This window comes from Eubalaena glacialis, chromosome 8, assembly GCF_028564815.1.
Source record: "Eubalaena glacialis isolate mEubGla1 chromosome 8, mEubGla1.1.hap2.+ XY, whole genome shotgun sequence".
NCBI classification, from domain to species: Eukaryota; Metazoa; Chordata; class Mammalia; order Artiodactyla; family Balaenidae; genus Eubalaena; species Eubalaena glacialis.
The window spans coordinates 68726079-68751015 of NC_083723.1; the positions used below are offsets into that span (position 1 = coordinate 68726079).

Below are 24937 nucleotides of genomic sequence, written 5' to 3' on the forward strand. Positions count from 1 at the left end.
AGTGAAAAGGGTACTGGGCTAAGAGTGATAAAGTTTTAGTTTAGAATTCCCAAATGAGCCGTGACCATGTTAAAAAAAAATCCTTTCTGAATATTTATGGAGCACATCAAGAATTTTCAGATGTCTTTCACATCCATGATGTCAACTGTCTTCATGACACCGCTATGAAGCTTCTGGGCAGATTATCACCATCTCCATTTTATGGATGAGGAAAGTGAGATTCAGTAGGAGACATTCCCAAGTATATGCAACTCGTAAATGGTAGAACCAGGGAGAAAACTCTGTTGGCCTGAGTCCTGGTCCAGTGCTTTTGCCACCAAGTCAAACTCCTACCTGAGGTTCTTAATGGTGAGTTCTGAGTTACCCCCCCAGATCTGAAGTGCCTCCTGCGTCACCCAGGAAACATCCACTCCTGGAGGCAGTAGAGTCTGGTCGTTAATCACATAATACTAGCCCACACTTACCAGCTATGTGTGTGATCTTGAATAAGTTACCTAATCTCTCTGTGCCTCGGTTTCCTCATCTGTAAAATGGAGATATTACTAGTTCTTAGTACTAGGATTAGTATGGGTAATGTCTACGTACCACATACATATAATGCATATGCCACGTATATGTTACATATATATATGTACACAATTTACACACATATATATTTTAAAATAGTTTCTGAAACATTATTTTAGTATATAGATTTAGTATCAGTATCGGACATATTGTACTATATTTCTTTAAAATTTCCAGGAAATAGAGTATGTGTGTGTCTCTCTGAGAGAGAAAGGCAACATAACCATTTAGCCACAATTCCACATTCCCTAGCTCTCTAGGATCAATAGAAGCATACCCTTTTCGTATTACTTTTTAAATTATTACTAGCAATGGCACAGACTCATATTTTTTTTCAGTAGTAGTAATGATAAAATGAAAGAAAATGCATACCACAGCTGGGAATTTCCATGTACAATTTCCTAAGCATTCTAGGAAAACAAAAATTTCTTCTTTTCTATGAATCACTAAAATTGAGGTAAAACCTAAGATGAGCACAGAGTAGATACAAACAAACAAAGGCTGGTTTAGAAACAAGCCCAGCTGGCCGTCTCTGCAGCCCCACTAAGCATGACTGTAGCCCAAGCTCCACACAGACCTGGGCCATGTGGGCCTCACTCACTCAGATGTCTGGACCACAGAGCGTACAGGAGGGTCAGGCTGGGGACCCAGCACTTCCTCCAAACCTCCTCACACAGAATTAGGGGGAAACACACAAAATATACTAGAAACAAAATTACCAAACAAGGTAAAAGGCTCAAGGTTTCAAAGCAAGAAATTCAGGTATTATTTTAAGTCCTTCTTGGGTTAAAGAAGTATGTTTTTCTTCCTGAAATGGGTCTTTCTTGAAGCATCTGAAAAAGAAAACATGACTAGACACCCCAGGACTGCTTGAGACAAAGCCCCCTCTGCTGTTTAATAGCCTGGAGCATCTTTCTGAGGCCCCAAGAGGTTCATCTTCATCTTAGGCAAAGAGATGGAAAGGAAACATGGGCTGGTAATGTACCACCACCAATTCAAAATGGGGTCACACCCGGCATGGAGAGATCACCCTGGAGTTTAGACTTCCATGGGCATCTGTGTGAGGCCCAAAGATCTCCACAGTCCAATTAAGAAATACCTATACCTGCAGCCAGGGATTCCAGCACATCTTGCTAATAAGATGCAAGCATAAGCTGTAGGCCTATCTTGTTGGGTGACCAGCCATAGGCACTGGACAACGGGAAGCTGATCTGTAATTTGATAATCCACAAGGCAAATTGAAACCAACCAGTGAGGCAGCATAGCATAATGATTAAGTCACGTGCTCGTACAGAAACTGGGTTCAAATCCCCTCTTTGTCACTTACCAGCTGAATGGTATGTAAAAGCTTTGGACAAGTGACAAACCCCTCTAAGCCTCATGTTTCTCATCTATAAAATGGATAGGGGCTTCCCTGGTGGCACAGTGGTTAAGAATCCTCCTGCCAATGCAGGGGACACGGGTTCGAGCCCTGGTCTGGGAAGATCCCACATGCCGCGGAGCAACTAAGCCCGTGAGCCACAACTACTGAGCCTGCACGTCTGGAGCCTGTGCTCTGCAACGGGAGAGGCCGCGAAAGTGAGAGGCCCGCGCACCGCGATGAAGAGTGGCCCCCACTCGCCGCAACTGGAGAAAGCCCTCGCACAGAAACGAAGACCCAACACAGCCAAAAATAAAAATAAATAAATTAAAAAAAAAAATGGGTACATATCATTGAATTGTTATGAAGATTAAATGAAGCTAATACGTGTAAAATACTTAATTTAGTGTCTGGCACATAGTAGGTGGCTCTACTTCTATCTTTTTGACTGATTATAATAATGCTTATATTTGTTTCAAAAAATCAGAGAAGGCAGATTTATGAATGCTCTAAATTGATTTTCTAAAACAGTAGATTTGAAGATTATCTCTGACAGTAAAACATAAGAATCACACTCCTAATTTCTTTGTATGGCACATGGGTAGGTTTTGGCTGCTCGAGAGAGTCCATTTGGTTTTCCTTTAACTTCTCGGTTTTCAAAACTTTGCTTAAAGTAGTGTGAGTACTACACAACTGTTCCCAGCCCTAGCTGTTCCAGAAAGTCTGGCAGAAGGTGGCGCCCTTCCACGGCAAAGACCTTCCTCTTAGGTGTGTTCTCCAACTGTGTCCCCACTTCTGGGTCTCCCAGGCCAGCCTTAGGGTCTGCACGTCTCAGCTGATCCAGGATCTATCCGTTCATACAACCCTGTGATAGAGACTTTCAGCGTCCCTAAGATACTTCTACAATTTTATCATATGACAAAATTATCATGTAACTATGTCTACAAGAGGAAATATATAGTAGTTATTTTCTTTAAAAGTACAAACACTGAGCATTGTGTTTCTTATTTTTGCTCAGTCTTACCAGCTCATAATTCTTTTATTCAAGGGTGCAAATTAAACTACTTAGCAAAGGAGGGGGGGAAAAAACCACATTGTATTGTAGAATTAATGCTACTCTAATTCCTTTTCCTTCTAATTAGGCTCTAAATTTCATGCAGGCTCTTCTGTTCTGACTCTGGGATACCTTTCCCGCTGTCCCACCATCCCTCCTGCAAAGCTCATGCCCTCGCTACTATACACACACACACGCACACACACACACACACACACACACACACACTCTTCCACTATAGCCCCTGTTACATGTCACTGTCTTCTCATGTCTGACTTGACTGAAACTTACTTATTTATCCCTGACTGAGTTATCTCTGTACCCTGGGGCTTAGTTCTGTGTCAGGTACAGAGCTGGCACTAAATAAATGTTTGAGGAAGAAAGGGAAGGAAGAAGAGAAGAATACAAGGAGGAGAAAGAAGGCATGATGCAGAAATGTAAATTGAGAATTCAATTATCTACACCATGGCGGCCATGGCATTACTATTAAATTATAGGGTCCAGCAACTTGTGTTTTAATTACCCACCCCCACCTTCGCCACTGGTGATTCAGACACTCATTAAAGGCTCAGTACCACTGATTTAGAAATATTAGAGTGTAGACATAGAAGCTTCATTGTTTCTAGATTCACTTGGGCCTCTCCATCCTGCAGCTTAGAGGATGAGGCCTCAGTCCCACAGAGCGGAGATGATATCTCTTGACCAAGCTTATAAAGTTCTATGAGACAGGCTGGGAGCAAAGGTGAACAAAGATGAGAGGGTAAGAGGATGAGTGTCAGACTGCAGTGTGAAAAGTATTAAGGGCCTGGCACAAGGGTCTATCCTAGATCTAAAACTAAAACGTCAGGCAGGGGATCCCAGAGACGCTGGGCAATTGAACCACGGATCCCTTACTCGCTGACCTGGCCTGGTCCTAAAGTGACATGGGGCCCACATCTCCCTGGGCTAGGGCTGGACTCCCCACTAAAAGTCCTGGAGGCTTCCTCTCCAACTGGTCCTGTCAACTTGGCTGAGCAAAGCCATATTGCACCAAAGTTGAAATGTTTCTTCAGAAAAGAAAAACCAGGTCTCGATAAAGAATACAAATGGAAGGTATGTGAAGTTTGAGAAGGTTATTTGCTGGGGCTCAGGGTGTTGAGATTTATGATCCACCACTAGCATAGTCTAATCCACTCAGGTTTGTCCACTTGCCCTCAGTTAGACATTATGCATCACAAGAAGAAAAAAACTCCCTTGCATGAATCACTGTCTCCATTTCCCTTTCTGGTTTACTTGTAATGTCTTTGCCTATCCACCCACCATAAGGTTAGCATGGCTTTCCTAGCTACTTGCAAAGTTTCATTATCCAAGGAAGATGAAGCTCAAAACGTGACTTCATCACGGCCTATGATGTCTACCAACGTGGAAGAAAGTTACAGGTTATACACACTTACTCCCAAATAAAAGGATGAGAAACATATACACAGCAGTTGGAATTCTAATAAATATAAACTCTTTGGCTCTTCTCCCATTTCAAAGATGAAGGAAATTTTAAGAGAAAGCTTACTGACATTTTAAAATGCAGTTAATGTTTAAACATTATTTTTAATAAGATAATAAATACTTGCAAAGCATAGATTTATCTACCAAAGTGGGATACCCTGGTTTTGTCCCTATTTTTGAAAAGACCTACATTCCTTTGAAAGCCATGAACAACAGAACTTCAGCTTCTGAAGTCACTGCATCTTTGACCTGAAAATATGGAGAAAGTCACTGTTTCATGCGTACATGTGCAGTGCTAAAAAAAAAACAAAACTAGATTTCAAAGAAACTACTGTTAAGCTGCCTTTAAGAATTAAATAGGAAAATGATTTTGACATGACAAAGATATGGGTGGGGGTTGGTTTGGGATGGCAAGGATCAAAAAGCAGAGCTCTTTGACCAGAGACTTAAGATCAAGGCTGTCTTAATTTTTTTTTACTGACATAAAATTTACATACTATAAAATCTCCCCTTTAAAGTATACAATTGAGTGGTTTTTAGTACATACACAAACTCGTATAACCTCACATATGTAATTGCACAACCTTTTCATTACCTCCAAAAGAAATCCTGTACTCACTGGGAGTCACTCCCCCTATTCTCCCTCCTTCAGCCTCTGGAAACCACTACTCTACTTCTGTCTACTTTCATATAAATGGAATACTACAGTATATGACCTTTTGGGTCTCACTTCTTTCACTTAGTTTGTTTTAAGGTTCATCACTTTATACCATGTTATCAGAATGTCATTCCTTTTTATTAATAAATAATATCCCATTGTATGGATATACCACATTCTTTTTAATCCACTCATCAGTTGGTGGACACTTGGGTTGTTTCCATTTCTGTCTATTAAGAACAATGCTGCTATGAACATTTGTGTACAAGTTTTTGTGTGGGTGTATGGTTTCAATTCTCTTGGAATTGAATTCTTTTTGAATTGGTATATATCTATGAGTGGAACTGCTGGGTTATATGGTAATTCTATGTTTAACTTGTTGAGAAACTGCCACAATGTTTTCCAAAGTGGCTGTACCATTTTACATTCTCATTAGCAGTATACAAGGATTCCAATTTCTCTACAACCTTGTCAGCCCTTATTATTATCTGTCTTTTGCATTATAGCCATCCTAGTTTGTGTGAAGTAGTATCTCATTGGGATTTTGATTTGAACTCCCCTGATGGCTAATGATGTTGAGCATCTTTTCATGTGCTTGTTGGCCATCTACATATCTTTTTTCAAGAAATGCCTATTTAAATTCTTTGCCCATTTTAAAATTTGGTTATTTGTCTTTTTATTGTTGAGTTGTAAAAGATGTTTATATATTCTGGATACTAGACCCTTATCAGATATATTATTTGCAAATATTTTATCCCATTCTGTGGTTTGCCTTTTCACTTTCTTGATGGTGCCTTTTGAAGTACAAAAGTTTTAAATTGTAATGAAGTCCGATTCATCTATTTTTTCATTTACAGCTACGTTTTCTCCTAAGAGTTTTATAATTTTAGCTCTTACATTTAGGTCTCTGGTCTATTTTGAATTAATGTTCCATATATGTGAAGTAGGGGGGTTCAACTTCATTCTTTTGCATATGGATATCCAGTTGACCACGCTTATTTTTTCTTAATGTTCAGTGGCAAGATTGAGCAGGGGAGCAGAGAAAGGCTTTGTCACGAATACTGCTCCTTGTTGATGCCCATGGGCCCCAAGCAGTAGCCAAATCTGACTGTGGGAGGATAGATTCAAGAGCAGGCACCTGATCACCCGAGAGCTTCCCAGGGGTCATGAAAGCCTTCAGAGCGCCTGAGCATGTCATCCATCACTGGCATTAGCATCATCAAATTCTTCCTGAATCAGTTAGACACAATACAACTCATATTCTGATGCTCTAATTTCAGACCACAGTGAATTACATACAGCAAACTTGCTGTTCCTGCATTTCATACTCAAATAAGTGAAGGAAATTGCATTAATATTGCGGTACTATCTCTATTGGGCTCACAAGGGAACCCAATAATATCAGAGATCTGGCTCCAGACTGCTAAAGTGTTAAGCAAGAGGCTGCTGTGGAAATTTCAGATGCCATCAGCTGATCCTCAAAGATGCACTTATATCAGAGTGGATGATTCATTTTCTAACCCATCAACAACATTGGGAGGTAAAGCTATATCACCAATATTGGGACGTTGACTACCCTCACATTAGAATTTTTGTTTTAATGTCACAGTACAAGAGCCTATGTGAAGACTAAGAAAAGCCACAATAAGAATATACCAAGCATCTAAGAAACTCTTCCAATTTTACAAATTGTGAACCACAAAGACTCTCAATAACGGTCTCTAAATAGCAGTCTCATAGTGTTCAGTGACTGGAAATTATAATGTTGAGGATACACTTGTTAAACCTGGTGGCAGAAGTGTGGGCCGTAAGGTGGCAGAGTTAGGAGCTCGGATCAGAAGCCAGTGTGCGGCACTCAGAAGCCAGGAAACACAAGGGGTCATTGTACTAATGGGCAGTCTCTGGAGCAGGGAAGAAACCTGGAAGTCAAGCAGATAACACCAGGAGCAGATGTTCCCAGAGACAAGGAGTTATTTGGCCAGATGCCAAAGTAGGTCAAGGCCAAGGAATAAAAGAATGTCTGCACTGGTTCCAGACTCAACCCTGCTGGGTTTTATTCCTGCTTATTTGCACGTGAGTATTTCATCCCCAACACACATTAATGGTGCTGCCAGTGACTTTTTTCTCCTAGTGCTGCTTATAAAATTCCTTGAGGTTTCTCAAAGAAGAGCCCCTTAAGACAGTGAAAGTGATAATGGTGCCACTTTCTTCGTTGTCCAAAAACTTTATGTGGGTACCTACAAAGTCCTTGACAACTGGCACAGGAACTACTTCAGCCAACATCTTTATCAGCAACCACAAACCATTTTTGAAGCACAGAACCATGCCAGATCCTTACAATAAAGAGAGGATGAGGAGATTGAGCATATACAACAAAAAGCAAATAAGAATGAAAGGTAATAAGAGCCAACATGAGCAATTCACATAATCAGTGGGACAGGAGAGTATAATAGGCAGATTACTATGTGTTTGGGTAAATGAAGCAAGTTTCACTGAGAACCAAAGGCCTGGTGTAAGCCCTGAAGGACAGGCAGAACTCAGTCGTAGAAAGGAACGAGGAGGGTGTCTCAGGGAGAAGGTGCTATATATGCAAAGATCTAAAGACTGAATTCACATTTTATGCCTGAAAGACCAGGTTTTCACCATAGAAGTTTTACACTGAGTAGCAGTGGAAGATAAATTTAGAGAGGTACACTAAGGCCAGGTGATTAGAGGGCTTTAAATCTCAGGCTAAAGATCTTGCACTTTATGCTGTAGACAATGAGGAATTACTGAAAGTTACTAACAAACTGACGGCTTCAAAGAGACATTTAAAGTGAAGCAACTATGTGAAGAATGGAGTCTAAATCTCCCCCTTTGACAAATAAGCGACCAGAGCCTATGCATGGGGCCTTAGAAGCTGAGGTGGAGAAAAAGGGGAACTGAGAAACGACCTACAAACAGAGGCCGGTTGGGTTCAGTAACTAAACAAAGAATCCAGGCAAAGCACTAAATCAAAGCGGGAATGACTACTGGATTTGCAACCAGCAGTCTAGCAAATGTGGAAACGTGGTCCAGGGTGATAAGAAGGCACTCAGTGGTGATGCCACTGGGAACAGAAAGAAAATGCTGTAGTTTGGTGACGCTGGAGAAGAATTAAGGCAGTTCATTTGGTATGGAAGGTGAAAGAAAAGGAATAAATTGGAGATTATATCAAGGCTTCATGCCTTATGGGAAGAAAATAAGTAGTGTAACTGGAAGACATTGGGGAATCCCGAGAAAGTTCTGCTTTGGGATAAAAATGAGTACCTCAGTGGATGAGTTTATGGTGAGGAGTGTTCCAATTGTATGAAGCTTAAGACCAAAGCTATGAAAAGAAGACAAAGCAGAAAATGTGGTCCTGGCAACCACCCACCTAGAGTCACATGAGAAAATACTGCATCCATAGAAGAAGAGCATATAGAGACCTAAGGACATAGAAACTCATGAAATATGAAAGAAGTTTTTAAAAATGACAAAAGGCCAACTGGTTTTCCCAATACCGTATACTGCTATAATTCGGTGTGAAGGTGTGACATCTTGAGGACCTGCTCCTAGAGTTGAGAATGGGACACCACACGGAGGAAAGGTGGAGATGGGGTACCACACGGAGGAAGTGAGCCTAGCATTGCAGCCCCTTCACACACAATTTATCCCTATGTTCAGAGTGGGTGTTTTCTCCAAGGCCTGAGAAGCAGCTTGATGGCTGACCTTTTCCAATTACATCAAGGAGGGTCAGTTTCCATTTTCTATGTTCACATTTAAAAAATCATTTGAGGAAGTATTTATCTCATTTCGATGATATTTGCTTCTTACTGTGCAGAGATATTAGTTTGGCAGCTAAACCATTTTTCCTGAACAGAAGCAAATGTCAAGTCTGGCTCAGTCAACAGGCACAGTTAAAGGGTCTGCCTTAAACTTCATCACACAAGTAAATCTTGCAAACTCCCGGGATGAGAGAAGAATCAAAATAGCCATGGTTATAACAGAGCTTGGCAATATTGGTGGGAGTTCTGCTATCAAGTGCCCACTTTACAAAGGAAACTGAAAGTTCAGAATTATAAGATCAGAAGGTATGGAAGTGTGTTTTCTCCAGTATTGCATATAAAGGACAACAATGATATAAAAATTTTATAGATTGGCGTTTTATTGACTTGATATTCATGAAAAACCTTCTGTAGAAGTTGTAACTTCTAACTTTATAAAGCCATAAAATTACAGAAATTTTTAAGTCACTGAGTACCAAACTATAAGCATACATCCCTCCCAACTGACCATATTAACATTTCTGAAACGGAATAAAAAAAGGAATATTGTTTTATGAAAGTCCAGTTGCACGTGTGGAACAGAAAATATCCCATAATTGCTTACTCAAGGTTCTTGAGGGTAGAGAACAAAGTCGGGCAGGTGACAGCTCTCAAGAAATGTTTGGGGACTTGATAAAGGAATATTATAAGAGGTAAGCAAAGTGTTTTCTTCCTCTCTTGTGACAAAATTTTTATTGGATCTGTTAAAACCAATTTATTGAACTTTTTCATGGGTCAGAATTCATTCTATGTTTAAAGATTCCGAAATGCATTTTACCATTACTTTTTGATACACACACACATACACACCCCAAACTGCTGCTTCATATTTTAATTTCTGTAGAAAGTGTGATTAGGCGTTATTGAAAAGGCAGAGATTGTCAGTTTGATAAAAATACAACCCACATCATTCTCAAGAAAATTGCAGGCACTGTGTACACGGGAAACCTTAAAAATTAATTGAAACCAGAGATCTAAACATAATGCATAAGAATATTTGACAAAACATGGAGAATAAGCCAAAAGAGGACTACTTTATCAAAGGCTAATGAGATTATGACTGTTCTGCTAGGCAAATGAAAATAACTTGAAAACATGAAAAGACCTCTAGAACTGGCAGGTGAGATTCTCTCAAACACCTACCACCACCTTGAAGGATATGTGTTTTTTCTGGTGCCTTTAGAGAGTTGGTTTAACTTCTGTTCTTAACAGAGTGATCACTCTGCTCTGCCACAGCAGTTTGGGATGGTGCCTGGTGGATTCAGGAGTAATACGCACCCTCTCTTTCAGCCAAAACAAGAGGCGGAAGAGAAGGCTGAGAGAAGAAGAGGTCACCACCACCTTCTAACAAAGTCTCCCAAGGACTGAAGGAATCTCTAAGTTCCTCCTTGAGGGAAGGAACAGCCAAGTCCTTCACAGCTTCAGTTTTTCCTCATTCTCGCTTTGCTTCCAAGTATTTCAAAAACCCTACTAAGGGTTTAATATACTAAGACATAGAGGAAATATAGTTGTGAGGCTTCAATAAAATCGGAAGCCACTACATATTCCTATATGTCATTGAGCTCAACAATTTGATGTGAAGGGCCACAAAACACTCTCATTACTCACTGATGTCTGCTCACCATTGAGAATCTCTGTCTCCCTCCCCGACTCCCCTTTTGCTGACTCAACACATCTCCCTAAAGACCGGCAATCTCATGGTGGCATTTGCCCGTACGTTCCCTTCATAAGACAACAAAAAACATTTGAAATATAATCCTTCCCTCAAACTTGCCCATTGCAACTCCAAATTTCAATGACATTTATTCACTTCCCAGTCAATATAGACTTTCTATCCCATGATCTTTTAACTCACTCTTTTTATCTCATTATTTCATTTTTTACTGCTACCATCTTCAATTCACTCAATTATTATAATAGCCTAAGAAATAAAAGTATTTTGGGTACTTTCATAAGCAGTTGCCTGGTGCAAAATAAGATGAGTTACACTTATTTTCTCATTTCATTTACAATTTTCTTGAAGCTATTTTTTTCGCCCTGATTTCTCTATGTTGCCACTTGTTTTGCTGATCACATAGCTAACATACAAAGCATACAAAAGTGACACAACATTTGTGCTTCTGGCCAAGATGGAGTAACAGAGACCAGATTTATCCTCCACCTGAAACAACCAAAAAAAAGGACAGCAGTTTGAATGAAACAACAATTTGAAAGACACTAAAGGTCAAGCAATGAAGGAAAGGGATACATGAGAGCAGGGAAACGTAAGATGAGTCCTATAATTCCCCATACTTACTGCATTGAGAGTTTTAAGGCCATGTGTGATGGAGGGAGAGAACCCAAGTGAAATCCAGCAGACTCATTAAATTGAGGAGACAGAGCTAAGAGTCCAGGGAGACCACGGCAGCTAGACTTTACAGTACCAAATAACAGAGAGAAGAACACTCACAAAGAGAAAACCTACACCTTCAGAGGATACCCTTGAGGATTCAGCTTAGTACTGATCAGCACATGTACGTGAGGAAACTACCTGAGGCCAAGGGAAGAACCACCTGAAGGAATTAGAGGTAACAGTTCTGGGCACTCACACAGGAACAAGAATGTGCCTGTTCCCACCCACCTGTTCCCAGGCAGGAAAACCTCAAGATGTATGGGGCATTGTATAGAATGCACATAAGGGTCTTGCCTCAATAGCAGAATTAATTAGCCATAGACTGAGTACTGCTCCAGTCCCAACTAACAAATCATAAAAATAAGACTTGAAAGAAAGTGTTTCCAAGTGAATTGACTGTATCTCAGAACAAATCTCAAGATTTATAGGAATTCAAATATATCTAACACCTAACCAAGTAATATTCACAATGTCTGACATCAATCAAAAATCAGCAGACATGGAAAGAAGAAGAAGAACGTAACTACAATGAAGAGATAAGTCAATCAATTGAAACTGATCCAAAACTAATACAGAGGATGGGATAGCAAGTGAGGATATTAGTTAATAAAACTGTATTTCATGTGTTAAAAATTTGAGTAGAAACAATGGAAGATTTTTTTTAAAAAGACATAAATTGAACTTTTAGAGATGAAAATTACAATGTATGAAATTATAAATTTACTGAGTAGGCTTCATGGAATATTAGAAATTGCAAAACAAAAGATTAGTGAACACAAAATATATCAATAGAAACTATCCAAAATAAAACACAGGTAGTAAAGGAAAAGTAGATGGAGCAAGTTAACTGTGGGAAAACCTCAAGTTACCTCATATATATGTCATTTGAGTCCCCAGAAGAAGAGAAAATAGAAAAAATTTTGAAAAAATAATGGACACATTTTTCCATACTTGTTGAAAACTATAAGCCCAATGATCCAAGAATCTCAATGAACCCCAAGCATAGGAAGCATGAAGAAAACTACATCTAGGTATATCATAATCAAATTGCTCAAAATCAAGGAAAAAGAGAACACTGCAAAAGCATCCAGGAAAAAAAAGACATTATACTCAGAGAAATAAAGAAAGGGATGAGAGCATATTTCTGGTCAAAAACAATGCAAGTGAGAAGACAATGAAGCAACATTTCTGAAGTACTGGAAGAAAAAGACTGTCAACCTAGAATTCCATACTCAGTTAAAACATATGTCAAAAATAAAGATATAACAAAGATGTTTAAGACATAAAAAGCTAAAAGAATGCCTTAACAGAAGATTCTAACTATAAGAAGTGTTAAAGGATATCTACTAGAGAGAAGTAAAATGATGCCAGATGGAAATATGGATCTACACCAAGGAAGGACATCAGAAAAGTATTGACTACGTGGGTAAATATGTAAGATATTTTCCTTATTATTTAAATCTCTTTCAAAGATAATTGGCTGATCAAGATGGTGGAGTAGAGGGATGTGGAACTCACCCCACACCATATACACATCAAAAACACATCTATATGTGGAACAATGCTCACTGGAAACTAGCAGAAAGGCTCCCATACAACAAAGGCTGTAAGAAAGACGGAATTGGGTAGGAAAGGAAAAGACACCATCAGGTCAGGACCTGTACCCCTGGGAGGGGGCTCAGAGGACAAGGGAGATTACATGGGTGGAGATCCTCCCTGGGAGTGAGTTCTTCAAGCCACATGTTGGGCACCCCAGCCCTGGGGTCCAACACAGGGAAGATGAGTTCCCTTCGCTGGTTGGAGGGCCAGTGGGACCGGCAGGAGGGCTGTGGGAAGCACAGACGAGTGAAGCATGAGGAGCACACGCACGAGTGTTTACTCCCAAAGCAAGGTAGAGAAGGCGTACTGGAACCGCGCAGGCAGCTGACTGGTTTACTGCAACTACCCTGGGTGCCTGCTCCTGCCTGAGCCAAGCTAATGCTCCAGCCCCACTTACTTCACATTGCAGCTCCACACTGGAGCGAGGGCTACCACAGCTGAGGAGAGAGTTCAGCCGTCAGTCACAGTGGTGGCTCAGACCTGAGGCAGCATCTGAAAAGGGCAGGGGCAGCCATTACTGGCACTCGCACAGGCAGCGCATCAGAAGCAGCCCTGACCTCTGGTCATGGCCAGACCACTGTAGCCCATGCTGCAACACATGTGAAGGGCCCACACGGGCAATGCCTGCCCTGCAGCACAGCTCCACACGAGGGTGGCAGTGGTACAAACTGAGGGAAGAGAATGGACATGAAGGATAAAGAAGACTCAGACCCCAAAGCAGGGTCTGAGCAGGGTGGAGGCAGCCATTACTGGCAACTGCACAGGCAGAGCATCATAAGCAGCCCCAACCTCTGTATGGAGCCACACAGCTGCAGTCTGTGCCCCATCACACCAAAAGCCTACATGGGTGCCTCTTGTTCCAGCACTGCTCCCCTCTGGGGCAAAAGTCCTGGTGCTGGGAGCAGGAAGAGCTCACACTTAAAGGGAACAGAACCAGCACAGACCCGACCCCTCAGAGCTTCTGATTCAGCAAGTTGGGACCTGACTCTGCTCCCAATAGGGTGGAGACAACCACTGAGCAAATGGTAAGCCCTGGCTCACACCTGACCCCAGCCAAAGCCCCTTTCTCCAGCCCCACCTCCAACCAAGGTGATACCTGCCAGCACACCGTGAGGAAAGACATAACTTGTGTTCACATCAAATCTAGCTCCCAACCAAAGCTACCAGGCACACATTGACAGTATAGGGACACATCCACATGAGGACACCCCTTCAAGACTACAATAGGTAACTATTTCACCTAATTTCATAGAGACAGAGAAAGTTAAGCAAAATGATCAGACAGAGGAACTGGTCTCAATTGAAAGAGCAAGAGAAAAACCCTGAAAAAAATAAATAATGAAATAGAAGTAAACAATATACCAGGTAAATAATTCAAAGCAGTAGTAATAAAAATGCTAACTGAATTAGGGAAAGGAATAAACAGAGTAAGAATTTTAACAAGGAACTAGAAAGTATAAAAAAGGATCAGAACTGACGAATACAATAACTGAAATGAAAAACACACTAGAAGGAATGAATAGCAAATTAGGCAATACAGAAGAATGCACAAGTGATCTGGAAGATAGAATAATGGAAATCACCCAATTAGAACAGCAAAAAGAAAATTAAAATTAAAAAATGAGAAGAGTTTAAGAGATCTCTGAGATAAAATGAAGCATACCAACACTCACATTATAGGGGCCCCAGAAGTAGAGGAGAGAGAGAAGGGGATCAAAAACGTATGTGATGAAATTATGGCTGAAAACTTCTCAAACCTGAAGAAGGAAACGAATATCCAGGTACAGGAAGCACAGAGGGTCCCAAACAAGGTGAACCCAAACAGACACATACCAAGACATATCATAATTTAAAATGGCAAAAGTAAAAGAAAAAAAGGAAATTCTAAAGGTAGCAAGAGAAAAACAAAGAGTCATATACAAGGGAACCCCCATAAGACTATCTGATGATTTTTCTGAAGAAATTTTGCAGGCCAAAAGGGAGTGGGGCATGATATATTCAAAGTCCTGAAAAGGAAAAACCTGCAATCTAGAATACTCAACCCAGCAAAATTATCATTTAGAATTGAAGGAGAGACAAAGAACTTCTCAGACAAGTAAAAACTAAAAGAATTCATCAGTATTAAACCTACCCTATAAGAAATGTTAAAGGGTATTCTCTAAGTGGTAAAGAAAAGGCTATAACAAGAAGAATCTATAGGAAAGAAAAAAATCTCACTAGTAAAGGCAAATATATAGTAAATGCTAAGGATCAAACACTTAAATAAGCTAGGATAAAGATTTTTAAAAATCGTTAAGTATAACTACGATAAACAGTTAAGGGATAAACATGAAAATGTAAAATATGACATCAAAAACACAAAATGTGGGAGAGAAGAGTAAAAAATAATGTAGATCCTTTAAAATGTGTTTCAACTTAAATGACTACCAGATTAAAACAAGTACATATACAGGTCAGCATATATGAACTCCACAGTAATCACAAATCAAAAACTTACGATACACAAAAACAGAGAGAAAGGAACACAAGCATACAACTAATGAAAAGTATCAAACCTCAAGGGAAGAAACAAAAAGAAGAACACAGAAAAACTACAAAACCAACCAGAAGACAAGTAATAAAATGGAAATAAGTACATACCTATTAATAATTACTTTAAATGTTAATGGACTAAATGCTCTAATCAAAAGACAGAAGGTGGCTGACTGAATAAAAAAAAAACACCTATCTATACACTGCTTACAAAAGACTCACTTCAGAGCTAAAGACAAACACAGACTGAAAGGGAGAGGATGGTCCCTTTGAAAAGGGACCATCAAATATCTTTTCAAATATCTTTGAAAAGATATTTCATGCAAAGAAAAATGGCAAGAAAGCAGGAGTAGCAATACCCATACCAGACAAAATAGACTTTAAACAAAGTCCATAAAGAAAGACAAAGAAGGACATTATATAATGATAAAGGGATCAATACAAAAAGGATATTACACCTGTTAACATATATGCCCTCGGACTTCCCTGGTGGCGCAGTGGTTAAGAATCCGCCTGCCAATGCAGGAGACATGGGTTCAAGCCCTGGTCCGGGAAGATCCCACATGCTGCGGAGCATCTAAGCCCATGAGCCACAACTACTGAGCCAACGTGCTGCATCTACTGAAGCCCGTGTGCGCCACAGCCCGTGCTTCACAACAAGAGAAGCCACCGCAATGAGAAGCCCGCACACTGCGACAAAGAGTAGCCCCCCCGCTCGCTGCAACTAGAGAAAGCCCGCGCACAGCAACAAAGACCCAACACAGCCAAAAATAATAAATAAATAAATTAAAAAATATATATATATATGCCCTCAATATAGGAGCACCTAAATATACAAAACAAATACTAACAGTCATAAAGGGAGAAATTGCCAGGAATACAATAATAGTAGGAGACTTTAACACCCCACATACATCAATGGACAGATTTCCAGACAGAAAATCAACAGGGAAACATAGTCTTAAATGACACACTAGACAAGTTGAACTTAATGGAATCTATAGGACATTCCATCCAATAACAGCAGAATACACATTCTTTTCAAGTGCACATGGAATGTTTTCCAGGATAGATCACATCCTAGGCCACAAAACTAGTGTCAGCAAATTTAAGAGGGTATAATTATATCAAGCATTTTTTCTTTTCTTTTTTTTTTTTTTAAGCTTTTTTTTTTCTGACCACAATGGTATGAAACTAGGAATCAATTACAGAAAGAAAATGGGAAAAACACAAACACATGGGACTAAACAACATGCTACTAAAAAAAACCAATGGCTCAATGAAGAAATCAAAGAGGAAATCAGAAAATACCTTGAGACAAATGGAAATGGAAACACATGTTCCAAAATCTATGGGATGCAGCAAAATCACTTTTATGAGGAAAGCTTATAGTGATACAGACCCTCCTCAAGAAACAAGAAAAATCTCAAATAAACAACATAACTTACCATCTAAAGGACTTAGAAAAAGAACAAAGAAAGCCCAAAGCCAGCGGAGGAAAGGAAACAATAAATATCAGACAGGAAATAAATAAAACAGAGATGAAGAAACAATAGAGAAAATCAATGAAACCAAGAGATGGTTTTCTGAAAAGATAAACAAAATTGATAAACTTTTAGCCAGACTCATCAAGAAGAAAAGAGAGAGGACCCAAATAAACAAAATAAGAAATGAAAGAGGTGAAATAACAACCAACCACAGAGATACAAAACAATCATAAGATATACTATGAACAGTTATATGCCAACAAACCAAGTGTTGTCAAGAATGTGGAGGAACTGAGGCTCTCATACACTACTAGTGAGAATGTATATAATGGTAAAACCACTTTGAAAACAGTTTGACATTTTAAGTTAAATATACATTCTCTATACAATTCAGCCATTATACTTTGTGATATTTACCGAAAAGAAACGAAAGCATATTGCATAAAAATATTTCTACATGAATGCTCATAGCATTTTTATTTGTAATGGGGAAAACTGGAAACAACCCAAATGTACACCAAAAACTGACCAGATAGGTGGAACCAGAGAGTTGGCACCACACGCACTACCTTTGTGGACTGTGTGCTCCTTGAGGACAAGGAAATCAAGGCAGAGCAAAGAGCCTGGAACATAAGGTGTGTGCTGTTTCTCATTCGAGTCTGGATTTCTACCCACCAGAGTTATTCAAAACTTAAAATATAAGATTGAGGTATTTATGCCTTGTGTCTTTTTTGCACCTTAATTCACTAGCAAGCATCCCTCGTACCAAGTTGAGAGCCATGTGGCTGACAGGGTCTTGGTGCTCTGGCCGGGTGTCAGGCCTGAGCCTCTGAGGTGGGAGAGCCAAGTTCAGGACATTGGACCACCAGAGACCTCCTGGCCCCATGTAATATCAATTGGTGAGAGCTCTCCCAGAGACCTCCGTCTCAACACTAACACCCAGCTCCACTCAACGACCAGCAAGCTCCAGTACTGGACACCCCATGCCAGACAACTAGCAAGACAGGAATACAACCCCATCCATTAGCAGAGTGACTGCCTAAAATAGTACTAAGTTCACAGACACCCCAAAACACACTACCAGATGCTGTCCTGCCCACCAGAAAGACAAGATCCAGCCTCATCCACCAGAACACAGGCACCAGTCCTCTCTACCAGGAAGCCTACACAACCCACTGAACCAACCCTACCCGCTAGGGGCAGAAGCCAAAAGCAACAGGAACTATGAACCTGCAGCCTGCAAAAAGGAGACCCAAAACACAATAAGCTGAGCAAAATGAGAAGACAGAGAAATACGCAGCAGATGAAGGAGCAAGGCAAAAACCCACCAGACCAAACAAATGAAGAGGAAATAGGCAGTCTACCTGAAAAAAGAATTCAGAGTAATGATAGTAAAGATGATCCAAAATCTTGGAAATAGAATGGAGAATATAAAAGAAACATTTAACAAGGACCTAGAAAAACTAAAGAGCAAAGAAACAACGATGAACAACACAATAAATGAAATTAAAAATTCTCTAGAAGGAATCAATAGCAGAATGACGGAGGAAGAAGAATGGATAAGTGACTTGGAAGATAAAATAGTGGAAATAACTACCACTGAGCAGAATAAAGAAAAAAGAATGAAGAGAATTGAGGACAGTCTCAGTGACCTCTGGGGCAACATTAAATGCAACAACATTCGAATTATAGGGGTCCTGGAAGAAGAAGAGAAAAAGAAAGGGACTGAGACAATATTTGAAGAGATTATAGTTGAAAACTTCCCTGATATGGGAAAGGAAATAGTCAATCAAGTCCAGGAAGCACAGAGAGTCCCATACAGTATAAATCCAAGGAGAAACATGCCGAGACACATATTAATCAAACTATCAAAAATTAAATACAAAGAAAAATATTAAAAGCAGCAAAGGAAAAGCAACAAATAACATACAAGGGAATCCCCATAAGGTTAACAGCTGATCTTTCAGCAGAAACTCTGCAAGCCAGAAGGGAGTGGCAGGACATATTTAAAGTGATGAAGGGGAAAAACCTACAAGCAAGATTACTCTACCCAGCAAGGATCTCATTCAGATTCAATGGAGAAATTAAAACCTTTACAGACAAGCAAAAGCTAAGAGAATTCAGCACCGCCAAACCAGCTTTACAACAAATGGTAAAGGAACTTCTCTAGGCAGGAAACACAAGAGAAGGAAAAGACCTACAAAAACGAACCCAAAACAATTAAGAAAATGGTAATAGGAACATACATATCAATACTTACCTTAAATGTAAATGGATTAGATGCTCCAACCAAAAGACACAGACTGGATGAATGGATACAAAACCAAGACCCATATATATGCTGTCTACAAGAGACCCACTTCAGACCTAGGGACACATACAGACTGAAAGTGAGGGGATGGAAAAAGGTATTCCATGAAAATGGAAATCAAAAGAAAGCTGGCGTAGCAATTCTCATATCAGATAAAACAGACTTTAAAATAAAGACTATTACAAGAGACAAAGAAGGACACTACATAATAATCAAGGGATCAATCCAAGAACAAGATATAACAATTGTAAATATTTATGCACCCAACATAGGAGCACCTCAGTACATAAGGCAAATGGCTAACAGCCATAAAAGGGGAAATCGACAGTAATACAATCATAGTAGGGGACTTAAACACCCCACTTTCACCAATGGACAGATCAACCAAAATGAAAATAAATAAGGAAACACAAACTTTAAATGATACATTAAACACGATGGACTTAATTGATATTTATAGGACATTCCATCCAAAAACAACAGAATACACTTTCTTCTCAAGTGCTCATGGAACATTCTCCAGGATAGGTCATATCTTGGGTCACAAATCAAGCCTTAGTAAATTTAAGAAAATTGAAATCAGACTTCCCTTGTGGCACAATGGTTAAGAATCCACCTGCTAATGCAGGGGACATGGGTTCGAGCCCTGGTCCAGGAAGATTCCACATGCTGCAGAGCAACTAAGTCCGTGCACCACAACTACTGAGTCTCTGCTACATAGCCCGTGAGCTACAACTACTGAGCCTGCATGCCACAACTACTGAAGCTTGTGCGCCTAGAGCCCATGCTCTGCAACAAGAGAAGCCACTGCAATGAGAAGCCCACTCACTGCAACAAAGAGTATCCCCTGCTCTCCACAACTAGAGAAAGCTCGCACGCAGCAACGAAGACCCAACACAGCCAAAAATTAATTAATTAATTAATTATTTTTAAAAAAGAAAAGAAAATTGAAATCGTATCAAGTATCTTTTCTGACCACAACACTATGAGACTAGGTATCAATTACAGGAAAAAAACTGTAAAAACTACAAACGTATGGAGGCTAAACAATATGCTACTAAATAACTAAGAGATCACTGAAGAAATCAAAGAGGAAATCAAAAAATACCTAGAAACAAATGACAATGAGAACACAACGATCCAAAATCTATGGGATGCAGCAAAAGCAGTTCTAAGAGGGAAGTTTATAGCAATACAATCCTACCTCAAGAAGCACGAAAAATCTCAAATAAACAACCTAACCTTACACCTAAAGCAATTAGAGAAAGAAGAACAGGGCTTCCCTGGTGGCGCAGTGGTTGAGAATCTGCCTGCCAATGCAGGGGACACGGGTTCGAGCCCTGGTCTGGGAGGATCCCACAAGCTGCGGAGCAACTAAGCCCGTGAGCCACAACTACTGAGCCTGCGTGTCTGGAGCCTGTGCTCTGCAACGGGAGAGGCTGCGACAGTGAGAGGCCCGCGCACCGTGATGAAGAGTGGCCCCCGCTCGCCGCAACTGGAGAAAGCCCTCGCACAGAAACGAAGACCCAACACAGCCATAAATAAATAAATAAATAAATTTTTAAAAAAAAAGAAGAAGAAGAATTAAAAAACCCTGTAGTTAGCAGAAGGAAAGAAATCATAAAGATCAGATCAGAAATAAACGAAAAAGAAATGTAGGGAATGATAGTAAAGATACATAAAACTAAAAGCTGGTTCTTTGAGAAGATAAACAAAATTGATAAACCATTAGCCAGACTCATCAAGAAAAAAAGGGAGAAGACTCAGATCAACAGAATTAGAAATGAAAAAGGAGAAGTAACAACTGACACTGCAGAAATACAAACAATCATGAGAGATTACTACAAGCAACTCTATGCCAAGAAAATGGACAACCTGGAAGAAATGGACAAATTCTTAGAAAAACACAACCTCCCGAGACTGAACCAGGAAGAAACAGAAAATATAAACAGACCAATCACAAGCACTGAAATTGAAACTGTGATTATAAATCTTCCAACAAACAAAAGCCCAGGACCAGATGGATTCACAGGTGAATTCGATCAAACATTTAGAGAAGAGCTAACACCCATCCTTCTCAAACTCTTCCAAAATGTAGCAGAGGGCAGAACACTCCCAAACTCATTCTACAAGATCATCATCACCCTGATACCAAAACCAGACAAAGATGTTACAAAGAAAGAAAACTATAGGCCAATATCACTGATGAACATAGGTGCAAAAATCCTCAACAAAATACTAGCAAACAGAATCCAGCAGCACATTAAAAGGGTCATACACCATGATCAAGTGGGGTTTATCCCAGTAATGCAAGGATTCTTCAATATATGCAAATCAATCAATGTGATAAACCATATTAACAAACTGAAGGATAAAAACCATATGATCATCTCAATAGATGCAGAAAAAGCTTGTGACAAGATTCAACACCCATTTATGATAAGAACTCTACAGAAAGTAGGCATAGACAGAACTTACCTCAACATAATAAAAGCCATATATGACAAACCCACAGCCAACATCGTTCTCAATGGTGAAACACTGAAACCATTTCCACTAAGATCAGGAACAAGACAAGGTTGCCCACTCTCACCACTATTATTCAACATAGTTTTGGAAGTTTTAGTCACAGCAATTAGAGACGAAAAAGAAATAAAAGGAATCCAAATCAGAAAAGAAGAAGTAAAACTGTCACTGTTTGCAGATGACATGATACTATACACAGAGAATCCTAAAGATGCTACCAGAAAACTACTAGAGCTAATCAATGAATTTGGTAAAGTAGCAGGATACAGAATTAATGCACAGAAATCTCTTGCATTCCTATACACTCATGATGAAAAATCTGAAAGAGAAATTAAGGAAACACTCCCATTCACCATTGCAACAAAAAGAATAAAATATGTAGGAATAAACCTACCTAAGGAGACAAAAGACCTGTGTGCAGAAAACTATAAGACTATAAGACACTGATGAAAGAAATTAAAGACGATACAAACAGATGGAGAGATATACCATGTTCTTGGATTGGAAGAATCAACATTGTGAAAATGACTATACTACCCAAAGCAATCTACAGATTCAATGCAATCCCTATCAAACTACCACTGGCATTTTCCACAGAACTAGAACAAAATATTTCACAATCTGTACGGAAACACAAAAGACCCCGAATAGCCAAAGCAATCTTGAGAAACAAAAATGGAGCTGGAGGAATCAGGCTCCTGGACTTCAGACTATACTACCAAGCTACAGTAATCAAGACATTATGGTACTGACACAAAAACAGAAATATAGATCAATGGAACAGGATAGAAAGCCCAGAGATAAGCCCACGCACATATGGTCACCTTATCTTTGATAAAGGAGGCAAGCATATACAATGGAGAAAAGACAGCCTCTTCAATAAGTGGTGCTGGGAAAACTGGACAGCTACATGTAAAAGTATGAAATTAGAACACTCCCTGACACCATACACAAAAATAAACTCAAAATGGATTAAAGACCTAAGTGTAAGGCCAGACACTATCAAACTCTTAGAGGAAAACATAGGCAGAACACTCTATGACATAAATCACAGCAAGATCCTTTTTGACCCGGCTCCTAGAGAAATGGAAATAAAAACAAAAATAAACAAATGGGACCTAATGAAACTTAAAAGCTTTTGCATAGCAAAGGAAACCATAAACAAGATGAAAAGACAACCCTCAGAATGGGAGAAAATATTTGCAAATGAAGCAACTGACAAAGGATTAATCTCCAAGATTTACAAGCAGCTCATGCAGCTCAATATCAAAAACACAAACAACCCAATCCAAAAATGCGCAGAAGACCTAAATAGACATTTCCCCAAAGAAGATATGCAGATTTCCAACAGACACATGAAAGAATACTCAATATCATTAATCATTAGAGAAATGCAAATCAAAACTACAATGAGATATCATCTCACACCGGTCAGAATGGCCATCACCAAAAAATCTACAAACAATAAATGCTGGAGAGGGTGTGGAGAAAAGGGAACCCTCTTGCACTGTTGGTGGGAATGTAAATTGGTACAGGCACTATGGAGAACAGTATGGAGGTTCCTTAAAAAACTAAAAATAGAACTACCATATGACCCAGCAATCCCACTACTGGGCATATACCCTGAGAAAACCATAATTCAAAATAGTCATGTACCAAAATGTTCACTGCAGCACTATTTACAGTAGCCAGGACATGGAAGCAACCTAGGTGTCCATCATCGGATGAATGGATAAAGAAGATGTGGCACACATATACAATGGAATATTACTCAGCCATAAAAAGAAACGAAATGGAGGTATTTGTAATGAGGTGGATGGACCTAGAGCCTGTCATACAGAGTGAAGTAAGTCAGAAAGAGAAAAACAAATACAGTACGCTAACACATATATATGGAATCTAAGGGGAAAAAAAAGGTCATGAAGAACCTAGTGGCAAGACGGGAATAAAGACACAGACCTACTAGAGAATGGACTTGAGGATATGGGGAGGGGGAGGGGTGAGATGTGACAGGGTGAGAGAGTGGCATGGACATATATACACTACCAAATGTAAAACAGATACCTAGTGGGAAGCAGCTGCATAGCAAAGGGAGATCAGCTCGTGCTTTGTGACTACCTAGAGGGGTGGGATAGGGAGGGTGGGAGGGAGACGCAAGAGGGAGGGGATATGGCGAGATATGTATACGTATAGCTGATTCACTTTGTTATACAGCAGCAACTAACACAACAATGTAAAACAGCTATACTCCAATAAAGATGTTAAAAAAAGGAAAAAAAGGGACCGGATAAACAAACTGTGGTATGTCCATACAATGAACTAGTCAGCAAAAATAAGGAATGAACTGCTGATACACACCTACATGAATGAATCTTGAAATAATTATTCTGAGTAAAAGAAGTCAGTCAAAAGAGTACCTACTGCATGATTTCATTTATATAACATTCTAGGAAATGTAAACTAATGGACAGTGACAGAAGGCAGATCCGTTGTTTGGGGGGTGGAGAGAAGCAGGAGCGAAGATGAAAAAGGCGCAGGAGAAAACTTTTGGGGATGATGAATATGCTTATTATCTTGATTGTGGTGATGATTTCATGAATGTGTATACATCAAAATTTATCAATTTGAATACATTAAATGTGTGTCGTTTCTTTAATGTTAATCCTACTTCAATAAAGCTGTTAAAAATATCAAGTGACAGAGCCAGTTAACCTCATACCAAAGAGCAAGAAGAGGAAATAAAACTGTCACTGGAAAACTCTTGTTGCCTGAGGTAAACTTCATAAAAAAAACTTCACAGAAAAAAACTTCTTAAAAAAACTGAGTTTTTGCCTGGAAAACAGATATAAATAGGAAAATTCCTAACTGTTCCACACCAGCAAGTGTAATTTACCAATGTCACAATCTGTCTAAAAAATCTGTTAATTTAAATGCATAAGGTAAAGTCTCTGCCAGTTCTGGCCTCCTTTTTTTTTAGAAAAAAACACAATGAAGTATTGAAGAACTACACTCTGAAATTCTTCTGAATAGTAACATACTATGTATTCAGGGTTTTTCAGCTTGATTTAAGCCATATTTCTTGGTTATTTAAATAATACAAATGGAAATAAAACATACAATGAACTATATAATTAAATAGCCAAAA

At 39.4% G+C, this 24937-nt stretch overlaps 1 protein-coding gene across 2 annotated transcripts in view; it reads right to left on the reverse strand.

Moving 5' to 3' along the window:
• DYNC1I1 (dynein cytoplasmic 1 intermediate chain 1) overlaps positions 1-24937 on the reverse strand; it is a 333523-nt gene that overhangs the window by 240667 nt on the left and 67919 nt on the right. The window lies entirely within an intron of this gene.